We start from the raw sequence: 12436 nt of genomic DNA on the forward strand, positions 1-12436 counted from the left end.
AATATAACCTCAACCAAAGACTTTTGGAAACGACGGGTAGAAGCTTCTGATTTCCATTGGGATCGCAACGAGATGAACCTGGGGTTACAACAACTACAACATCCAAACCTCCCCCGACTTTCAAACTCGACTTTACTTTTTCACCACCTTATCAAGATCCATTCTCTCTTCATGACCACACCAACTGTATATCATTATATGTTATCAATAAGCCTCCTCACACCAACAATTTTTCAGTTCCTATTCTTCTCCATTCTCTCTTCATGACCACACCAACTGTTTATGTTATCAATAAGGCTCCTCACACCATCAATTTCTCAGTTCCTATTCTTCATTATTTAACCCACTTTACACACGCCACACACATTCCAAAACTGTCCCATTTCCAGTGCCATTACTCCATAATTTTCGTCCTTATCCCATATAAAGAGTTTCAAGTGATTACACACCCACACCCAAACACACCCACACCCAAACACACTCACACCCAGACACAAACACATACATTCATATACACACCCATACCCACACCCACAAACCCACACCCATACCCACACCCACACACCCACACACCCACACTCACCCATACCCTCACACCCACAGGCCTACACCCCCACACCACTATACTCCCACACTCCCCCCCCCCACTCCCACATCCCCCCCCCCCCACACACACACTGTGTGGACAATGCATCACTGAACCGAAGTCTGATATTTTGTGAAAGAACGGCCATACCACGTTGAGTACACCGCTTCCCGTCCGATCAGCGAAGTTAAGCAACGTTGGGTCTGGTTAGTACTTGGATGGGTGACCGCCTGGGAACACCAGATGCTGTTGGCATCCCTACGTGTCAAGTGGGGTTGGTGGAGGATTAGTGCCCCTCCCTGTAAAACAATTAACTCTAAGCCATTGGCCACCCCGTCTGGGATACATGGCGTCTGGCAATGAATGAAAAAATGAATCAAGACAAGGTTCAGCAAACATTGGCTGGGAAAGTATCACGGAACATTATATGTTGCATGTAAATCACGACTTTACTAGGCATAATGAATATTCGGATGTGAGGTGTGTGAACGTGAGAAAAGCAACAGAAGAGGCGAGGTGAACATCGGCCACCGTGCGTGGCCCCGCCCGCTGGCTCTGGCAGCCACTAATAATTGTGGATGTAGTGTAGGGGATATTTGGCCATGAAAATAATGCATAATAATTACTATTTTTACGCCTGTTGCACATGCTTTACATTAGTCACCCACACCACGTCAAAAAGTAAAATGGGAACGTTGACTATAATACTCAGAATGTAATTTGCCACTCTCCCAATAGCTGATGCTCGAGAAGGTTGCAACCCCGCTCCCATCCCTTTACTAAGCCACTCCACTGTATAAAGCTGTTTTCACTGACATCTTCCACAGGGGCCGAAAACTAGTTTTAGTTTCTATTAGCACTGGAATATAACGGGGAGCTATTGTTCACAATTATTCATTATTAGCATAACATTACAGTAATACAAAAGACTTATGACTTACGTTGGTCGTGAAGGTTGGCACTCTCCTCCCATCTCTTTATCCACTTCATCACAGTTTTTGTAGTGAGGTCAAGTTGATGCGCTGTTGCCCTGATGGAAAAGCCATCATCACGTAGCGCGAAAAATTTGACCTCTGAGCACTAATTTCTCGTTTCGCCGATTTATGTCAACTTGGTGGGGCACGTGATGGTGCTGATTTCACCTTTAAGCAGAGGATAGTCAAAACACCTCGGTGGAACACCCCCTCCCACACCCCACAGAGAGAGAGAGAGAGAGAGAGAGAGAGAGAGAGAGACCGACGGTTACGTAGAGGAAACATCATGTTAGCTACTTCATCTTAAAACATATGATTTCCATTATTCCTTAGACTCCACCAATCGTCTTCATCTACTTTTGAGTATGAACATGAATTTTAGCTGTTCAGATACTTCGTAAATGTTTGAATATCTTGGCTGCATACACATTATTTTTGGCTGCTTAGATTTTCCTTGAAACGGTAGAACTGTTCGTAAATACTGAGCTAAGATGGTTAGTTGAAAAACTGCCCGTGTCTGGGGATTAAGACATGCGATAACTCACTAACTCGCATAATCATATTGATTCATAGCCGACCTTCTAATATTCTGTTATGTGCTTTTCTGCTGTTATTTTATTATTTTTTTAAGGCGGGCGACTATGAACATACTTTCATCATTTAATCAGCAGTAAGATTGACTGATATCTGTGAGTATGAAAATAAAATTCTCATTTCATTTAACAGTCGGTGAGCGAATGACACTGCTTTGATACTAGCCAAAGTCTGGTTGCTCGTGGGAGGTCCGAAGCTGTAACCTGTCGTCCGGGAAGGAGGGGGAGAGACTAGCGCCTTCCACGCTGGGTGTAGTACGAACTTCTGAACGGAGCTGTACTCCATGCCAAGGTATGACGGTGAAGCCCGAAGGCCCGCCGCAGGAGCAAGCACACCACGGCTTGAAGGGTCGGAAGTGCTTGTACTCTTGTTTTTAGTACAGTGGCCACCTACTATTCATACTATCATACCTGTTATCAAATTATAATATTAATATTATTTTTGTTTTTTAATTATTTTAAAATTCTCGGCTTCTATAACATGTCAGGAGACATCTTGTGTACCCATGGAAGAATTGTTACTTGTATAAGTGTGCAGCTGTTGTCTATAACTAGTTGTAAGATGATGTATACGCTTAGATGTATAGCTATTGCATGATATAGTTCCACGAATGTGCAGCATAACTGCTGAGAGCCTGTGGCTCAAGCGGTAGAGAGGTGGCCTTGTCAGGACTCCATATTATAATAATGCAATTCATAGATAGATAGATAAATAAAAGCACCAGCCAGGGTGTGAGAATGGGAAGTGTGTCAGCGAGAATCGACCAAAGGAAATGAGTTCAGCAAGACTTAATCAGCAGTATGCCAGTGGGCACCGGAAGCACTACATACACACAGACATACAAGATTCTAGAACCCTGTATGTCTGTGTGTATGTAGTGCTTCCGGTGCCCACTGGCATACTGTTGATTAAGTCTTGCTGAACTCATTTCCTTTGGTCGATTCTCGCTGATACACTTCCCATTCCCACACCCTGACTGGTGCTTTTATCTATCTATCTATCTATCTATCTATCTATCCATCTATCTATCTATGAGTTGTATTATAATGTGGAGTCCTGACAGCCTGCAGTCCTGCCGGATTCAGGTTCAAATCTCCGCTGGGGCAGGGAATAGTTTAAAGATTTGAAGTTCATAAAATCAGACTTTACTGATCTACCAGAAGACCCTCCGACATGTAAAAATACCCCTGCTAATACCAATACACCAGTCCCGTATGAGACAGCCCTAGCATGTATTCTATATGGACGGTGAATGTTAGCCAGAAATGGTGAAATGTAGCGGTGTATGGTTTGTAGGAGGACTATTGAGCCTTGGGAGCAGGCTGTGAAGCCTATGCATGGAGTCGGACACATAAAAAAAAAATGCAAGCTCAGCAAAACGTGCTTATCACATGCTATCACGTAATCACCCATAAGTCCTTTCTCAGTGACTTAGTATCAACCAGAAGGCAACTAGACACGAAATGGGTAGGATGTACTGTACCTACAATCTCAATAAATTGTGAAGATGTTGTGGAGGAGTTTCTCATCCTGAGTTCCTATGTTTGTCAGCCGTCACTCAACTCCTACCACACAGGTAATCGGGTAGAGCCGCTACATATCCCAGCATTCAAATTTCTTTTCCCCACTCATATAATCTCCTCCCTTCCTGCAGTTCCCTTTCCTTACCCACCCCACTCATCCTCAGCTGTATAATTATCCACTCTTGGATACACTTCTTCAAATAACCTCTTCATTACTCACCCTGACCTCTTCCCGATCGTTTCTTCCCATCCATGTGCCCCCTTTTTCCCCTATTATCTCTCCCAGTCCTTACCATTTCGCACTCGTTCCTAACCCTGTTCACCTTCACCCACACCCCTTATCCCATACCACACATCTTTTCACATTTCATGGCTTGATACTGCTTCCATTCCTTTTCAATTTATTATATCCGGTCTCCTTCCCTTTCCTTCCCTCTTCGAGCACTTTTCTCATCCCCCTTCTTTCAGATCGTACTATCCACTTTCACGCAACCATTTTCCCCACAAATTCTAACCCTCTAACAATGAATTTACCATAGTCATACCTTTCCTCCATCCAAAATTTTTTCCCAACCTTCTCCAGTTTCATTTGCATCCCTCTGAATCCACACATTTTTTACACTGTTAGCTCCTCATCCATGTGGAGCCTCTCTCCACTCTTCCTTCTTTCAGTCCTGCCCTGTATTCACTCCTACACACACACACGCACACACACTTTCAGCGAACTTCTCTTCATAACCTCTACAGTACTTTCGTTACTGTAGTCCATTAGTATTTACTCCTTACCATTCCTCCCACATCCATTTCTCTCTCAGTAATTTAGCATCACTTCCATTTTCCACCCTCTGACAAACAACCTTTCCTATTCACACACACATACACGCACACACACACACACACACACACACACACACACACACACACACACACACACACACATACACACACACACACACACACACACACACACTTATTTTAGATACACATAAACACAGAGTTCGTAGCTTCTTCACTGCAGAGCAGTTGGCTTTAGTTTATAAGTCATGTGTGCCCTCAGCTGGAATATTGCTCACCCGTGTGGAGTGGATGTGGGGAGGTTGCACCAAAACAACAAGGCAAAATTCAGAACACAGCTGTTGGAACCATTAATAACACTGTTATTACACATAAACTACCTCCCCTACAGGTAAGAAGGAATGTTGCCTTCCTTGCATTATTTTATTGACACTTCATTGGCAAATGCTCAGTCGAAGTTGCTTCCATTGTACCACCTCTCCATGCCTTCCCTCGTGCTACACGGGCATCTGGTAGCGCTCATAACTGGAATGTCACACGGCCATATCGTAGAACTTCTGCCTATCAGAAATCTTTTATTCCCCGAACTGCATCTCCTTGGAACTCGCTTCCCCGGAGTTGTTTCCCCGCAAACATCAACCTACAGCTGTTCAAGTCCAACTGTTACAGATTTTTTTTAATGAATGGAGGGCACTAGTAATCTGGTGTATGGATTACTTTTTTTAATTCATTTGTTTTTCCTTCCTCTGTTCTGTTATTATTAAAAAAAACAATAACTCATAATGTTTCTCTCTCTCTCTCTCTCTCTCTCTCTCTCTCTCTCTCTCTCTCTCTCTCTCTCTCTCTGACACCATTCCAACACTAATATTCCAGAAGTTTAAGAATACAGTCTCTGCAAAGCTTGGACATTGTTTTACAATTAACATATGGTGTGCTTCACACCACATTTCGCATTACAGTTCAGATTATATATTCTACGTATGACCTCTCTCAACTGGGACTCATTAATGTAATTCCACATCATCTCTCATATTTACCACAGTCTTTGCAATAAAACAAACAAATACCATTTTATATCCTTCATGATACAATGTCCACTTCCACACTGTATCTACTCAACTTGATAATTGCACACAATACTTCACCGCTCCAATATTATATATTTACCACCTCCCCTTCGTCTGTTATAATTCCACATCATACACCATAAGTTCTATCCAAGGAATAAAAAATACCCCACCTTCACATTCAACACGATAACAAACGACACTCCTTCATATGATATTATGTAAACCAATCTAGAACACACATTGATATATCTGTATGGTGTTTGGTCAGTTAATTCACAGTTCTAAGATCCACTTGCCACCAGCCACCATGACTTCCCTTATGGAGGTCTGGAACTGGGTGGTCCGGTTTCCATACACTGCTGCATATACATTATACACCTTCCACAACCACGCGTACACCTTCACAATCTACACGCTACTCTAAATATGTTAAATAATTTACACCTCACCATCACATTTCACGCCGTACAGTAACAATGTCATATAATTGTATAGACCCCATTCCACACCATACAATTGCATACCCTACCGAGCAACCCCAACCATGCAATACAGCATCCATACCACACCATACATATTTCACTTAACCTTCCACACCATGTATGCTCCACCTTGCATCCCAGTACATGCTTACACACACTCTCTCCTACTACATTTGCCTTCTTATGTACAGTACCTGAGAGTTTGCTTGGCCCTTTTCATACGCTGTCTGCACAATACTTTGTCTAACTACTTAATGCTTCTTCTCCTCCCTCACCTGCACTTTGTTTCAGAGTTTTCCCCCGCTTCTTATTGCTTCATAATCGTTTACCCCTCTATCACTGTTACGTACTTTGTATTACACACACACACACACACACACACACACACACACACACACACACACACACACATTTTCATAACTTAACTCCCTAAAATCCAATGATATTGTTTCCATTCAGAGGACTTTATTCACCCAAGGAGAAACGATCCAAGTTAGAGAGTTTCAGTATAGGTTTCTTTAGCGACTTTATCACTAGAGGCTCATCTTATGTTTAATAAAATTGCCTGGCGATAAACTGATTTTTCAAAATAATAATCCATTGGCTGAAGGGATTAATTCATTCAGTCACTCTTCCAATATAATGCTGTTTATAATGTTTACTCCCACTGAATCATGCCTCGAAATTGATGTGACGTTTCTAGCGACACTAATGGCTAAATGCAGTGGAATTATATGATGAATTGCGGCATTATACCTCCAGCAAAAATATCAACCAAACAGTTGTATGGGGAGTTGGACAGCTTTGCCAGGAAACACCGAGAAGACCATGGTCTCTTACGTATTTTTCCTTGATATTTCGATTTATCTACATTTTTATGACCCTGTTCTTCCCTTTCTCCATAAGCGCTGCCACAAGGCCATACACCCTAATTCTGCAGTCCTATAATTTCGCGTCCCCTTCACCTTCATCACATTCTTTGGCTCTCGAACCCTCACGCAAGAGCATTTTATTTTGAGTCTCTCTCTCTCTCTCTCTCTCTCTCTCTCTCTCTCTCTCTCTCTCTCTCTCTCTCTCTCTCTCTCTCTCTCTCCATCATATAATATATTTAAGTACTAGTGCCATATTTTAACATTATGTACTGAGCAGCCACTTCCACAACACACGTACTACACTTCCGCACCACAAATCACACCCCATCAAATGTCTCCATTCTTCATAATTCAAACACATCAAACTATAGGATGCTCCGTAAACCAAACTTTTCCCAGTCTCCTGCTCTCTACACCCTCATCTAACATTTTATCCTGCCACCAGGTGAATGATTTTATTGGAAAATTATCCTTACTCCGCTCGCACAAACTCTTTAATCTACCTTCCCATCCCTTATTCCTTCATACTCTCGTAGGCTCTTTCTTTGATGCAGGCAATTAATTACACACACACACACACACACACACACACACACACATTATACAGTATATATATATATATATATATATATATATATATATATATATATATATATATATATATATATATATATATATATATATATATATATATATATATATAATCTCCACAAGGAAAAAGGAAACACGAAATATCCCGAGCTCTTTCGCGTATTCACATCTTCAGGGGAGAGCAGAGCGAAGAAGTTGGATTATACCTGTCATTTTGTATTCATGAAAGTGTTCGGGATACTTCGTATTTCCTTTTTCCTTGTGGATATCAGAAAATCTATTAATCATACATTATTAGGTGATTTATTTGCATATCTGTCTATTTATCTACAGATAGATAGACAGATAGATAGATAGATAGATGTACCATAATGTGTATCTTGCACAAGTAATGCATCATACCATGAACACACACACACTTGTCTTCTATGTCTTTGTTTTGGAATACGTACCACTCAGTCATTCTGATTCTAATAATTTATTTTTCCCTGCATTCCTGAAATTTCCTTTCACAACGCAGTATTTAAAATTCCTTTCTCTGTTATCCCATGATGCTCATCTATCATTCTCTTGTTTTTGTCCAATACTCAAAACTCCCCCAGCCCACAAACGCATTTCCTCCTCCTCTGTCATCTTAGGCTACCCACTGACTTTAATCCTCCGTCAATAATTTTATATTTAATTCATATATCCTTCCATATTCATAGAATGACATTGTAGTCTACATGGCAAGTCGTTCATTAATACTTCTTTTGCACATCTTTCCTTCATTTTTCCTTGGTTTAATGATTTTGATTAAGTTGTCATTCAATCTCGAGCCGCTCATGCTGTAGGACAACGGTCTGTCCAACAGTTTAACTGTGGATTTACATCAAAAGTCAGTAGCTGCGATTCTTACTCATGGGGAAGATAGGACACTGTAAACACTGTTTTCCTTAATGACCCTCGAGCAACTGATAGGCATTAACATACACATTTGTCTTCCTCATCATGTAATCTTCTACCATTCTCTTCATACGTTCCTGCCCCTTTCCCATAACTCTCTTCCAACCTGATAACCAGCTTCACAACATTTTCTTATTCTTTTTTGCAGTTACACACACACTCCCATTCTGCCCCTGATATTGAAAATTGTTTGCGTCTTTCAGCATTCCTTCCTTCCTCACTATTCCACTCCACTGCTGCACCGCCATGAAACCCAACTCTGCACATCATCATCCACAACCCTCACCACCACCAACACAACTCTACCTGTACTATACCACATATCATTACTCCACATCACTTGCTATTTAATTTTTAAAGCCTTCTCCTACGCACCATCTAGCGGAAAATAACCTTTCGGGTTCACTGGGTAAATGTGTCGTCTCTCCCACATCTATGTAATTATTTTCTCCCACACTTCCTTATTTCTTTTTCCTCTCCGTTCTCCCGCATTCTCATTCCCTCTCCCCATTGATATCATCTCCTAAGCTCCAACAATTCCCTTTCCGGCCCACCTCTCTCTTCGCCCTCAATCTAATTATCCACTACTTTCCTCATACCTCTTCTTCATCACATTGCCTGAACTCGTCTTGATCCTTTTCATCCCACCTGTATGCCTCCATCATCCAACATTTTTTTCCCAGGTCTTACTATTTCCACTCCTTCCATCCCCCCCAGCCACTTTCACACACACACACCTCATCCCATATCACATAATCATTTCAGACTTCTCGTAAGCCTGACTCTACTTTCATTCCCCTACAGGCTATTGCTTTTGCTTCCTTTTCCTATCCGTTATTTTCCCAGACCGTCCCATCATCCTTTCCTTCTAAACCTTATCGTCCAGTTTCACGCACCCCTTCTCTCCACGCTTTCTGACTCCTTTCTTACATGAATTTTTCCAAAGCCATACTTTTCTTTCGTCCACCACTTTTTTAACTCCCTGTCTCTTTTATATCCCTCACCCGCCACACAATATTCACACTGTCTCCCATTTACATTGGTACATCCTCTCACCATCCTTCTTGTCTCCAGTCCTTCCCTCCTTCATCTCGACTGACTAAGCCCATTCTGAAGCACCCTTAACCTTAAATCATGTACAGTTTCCAGCCAACTCTTCTTCCTAACCTTTAAACTATTTTCGTTAGTTTTCAGTCCATTATATTTCATCTCTCTCTCTCTCTCTCTCTCTCTCTCTCTCTCTCTCTCTCTCTCTCTCTCTCTCTCTCTCTCTCTCTCTATCCTGCATGAATATGCGGTACAAATCACAATAAGAAACCTGTCTGGCCAAACCTTGCACATTAATTAATGTTTTAAATACCATGTCTCACACCATTTGCAGCAGTTTATGAGTGGCTTAGATTACCTCAATTGCATGTCACATGTCTCACATTGGTACCGATTATAGGAATTCCACATGATCTGTCATATTTACCCAAGTCTCTCGTTCCTATAATATATACCGCCTTCTACTTCCCAAACCATTCACTTTACTCTTCAGTACTGTACTGGACCGCTCTCAAAGTATGAATTCATCTCGTCCTCATACCTTACACTTCTGCATCCTACACCACACTCATACTTTCACTTTACCAAATCATGCATACTCTACTTTCAGATTCCACCCAGAACACAGTATGACACGACATCAAATATCATCTACCCCAGTTCAAATCACACATTATATAGTACACCTTCCACACCGTGTACACCGCTCATTAACACCCCATGTTACACCCGACATTAATTATCTCAAGTCATGTAAACTTCACCATCGCCCTTCACGCCACACAACACCCCTACCACATCATAATATACACCTCATTCCACACCTTACATAAAACACTACACCTTACTACAAACACTACCTCACATCCAAACCATGCAACAACCCATCCATACCACACTATATACACTTCATTATACCTTTCTAGCTACGTATACCCCACTTCACATTCCATGCCTTGCAATGCTCCATCACTTCACATCCACCCACTATACTTCCCCTATTTTGTCTCTGACCTCTTGCTGAAGCTTTTCATTCTCTCTCCCCTCATAAACTTTAGCTAGTCGGTTTACCCTTCTTCTTACCCTTCACCGTCACTTTGTTTCATTCTCGTACCTCGCCTTCTTTTGCATTTATTTGTCCTTGCATGGCTGTTATTTTTCTGTTTCTTTTTAACACACACACACACACACACACACACACACACACAATTTCTGCTCCTTTCTCATCCTATACTGACTACTGGCTTCAATATCCCCTGCTGAATGAACTTTATATCTAATTTACTCTTCCCGATCACAATTACAAAACGACTTTGAAGTGTCCAGCACAACTCATTCAGGATTACTTCAGCACTTTGTTCATATACTTCTCTTTGGTTTATGATGTTGAGTTCTATTGCTATTCCGTCTCGGGCCAGTCAGACTGTATGGCAACGTTTATTTTCCCATGGTCCTTGTTTATCCAGCAGTTTTGGTCGTGGTTTTTATACATATTCAAGGGATTTCGTAGGTATTCACAGGAAAGCCTAGGATCAGTAAAAATATCCTTCTCTTAAGGTCTTCGCGCAGTTGATAGGCATCAACGTAAGCCTTCGTGTTCCTCATCTTCCAACCCTCCATCTTCCTCCTCATCCAATCTTTTCCACTTCTCCCACCGTCATGTCGAATCGATAAAAACCTTGACAACATTTTCCGTACTTTCTTTACCACTCTCATACCCTCTTTTGGTCCCTTATATAAGAGTTGGTCTGCATTTTTTTTTTTTTCCCCTTTTTTGCCTTCTTTCCTCCCCCACCTCCGTCATGAAATCGTACACTGCACTCCATCATTCTCATCCCCTCCCCCCTCTGTCCCCCCTCAATACACCTGCTGTACAATACCGCACATCATTCCTCCACGTCTCTTGTTCTCCAACACACTATCTAGCTTATAGCACGTCATAAGATACAAGGAAGTAATGTATCCTCTCACATCTGCGCATTTTTCTTTTTTTAACATTACCTTATTTCATTTTCTATGTCCTCCCATCATTAGCATTTCCTCTCCTCATTCACAGCATTTCTTCACCGCCAGTCATTCCATTTCTTTGCCCACCCTTCTCATCCTTACGGTTTCAATTTCCATTCACACACTCTTTCCTCACTTCACTTCACCAAACAATCAGACACTTTTCCTGGTCAATTCTCCACCCACGTGCTCCCTTTTTCATTGTTACTTCTCCCGGTTCTTGCTGTTTCCTTTTCCACCCTACCCCTATTGACTATCACAACACACCCCATCAGATCTCGTCACACTTCTCTTAACCTTGACACTGTACTCTCTCACTCTATTGCTTCAGTTCTGCCTCCCTATCCTTCTCTCTTCCATCCCTTCCCACTTCCATTCCTTCTAAACCTTATGGTCCACGTTCACGCAACCGTTTTCTCCACTCTTTCTGACCTCGTAACATGGATTTTTCCGAACCCACAATTTCCTCCGTTCGCTTTTCCTTTTTCTAACCTCTTGCACCAACTTCTTTACGTGCCCTTTCCCTAGACATGTTTTCACAGTTCTCCGCTCATCTATGTGCTTCCACTCTCCACTCTTCTTTCTGCAAACCCTGCCCTCCTTCCGAACTTTCTCTCCCTATTGACTTTCATACGCCCTTTTCTCTGCATTATACAGTTTCATCCAACTCTTTTTCCCATACCTTTACATTCGCTTATTTTCAATTTCTTTCGCTATCTTTTCACTCCCATCATCTTTACTTCTCTTTTAACTCTTTATCACTTCCGTCTACTGTAGTCACATACCGGTAGACAACCTAGCGACACACACACACACACACACACACACACACACACACACACACACACACACAACTTATCCCAGTCCTCAGTCTTCTTCACATTCTGCTTGCTCCATGCTTATTTTCACTCACACAAACATTCATGTCACTCTCACACAATTTTATTCCC

General features: G+C 41.8%; 1 non-coding gene across 1 annotated transcript; it reads left to right on the forward strand.

Annotated features, from left to right (window-relative positions):
• The first annotated feature begins 722 nt into the window (after positions 1-722).
• On the forward strand, positions 723-841 carry LOC145391996 (5S ribosomal RNA). The gene has a single exon (XR_013895937.1). It is a non-coding gene; the product is annotated as a 5S ribosomal RNA (ribosomal RNA).
• Positions 842-12436: the final 11595 nt, after the last annotated feature.

The sequence above is a fragment of the Coenobita brevimanus genome, chromosome 20 (assembly GCF_032717465.1).
Source record: "Coenobita brevimanus isolate Jiangsu-jjx chromosome 20, ASM3271746v2, whole genome shotgun sequence".
NCBI lineage: Eukaryota > Metazoa > Arthropoda > Malacostraca > Decapoda > Coenobitidae > Coenobita > Coenobita brevimanus.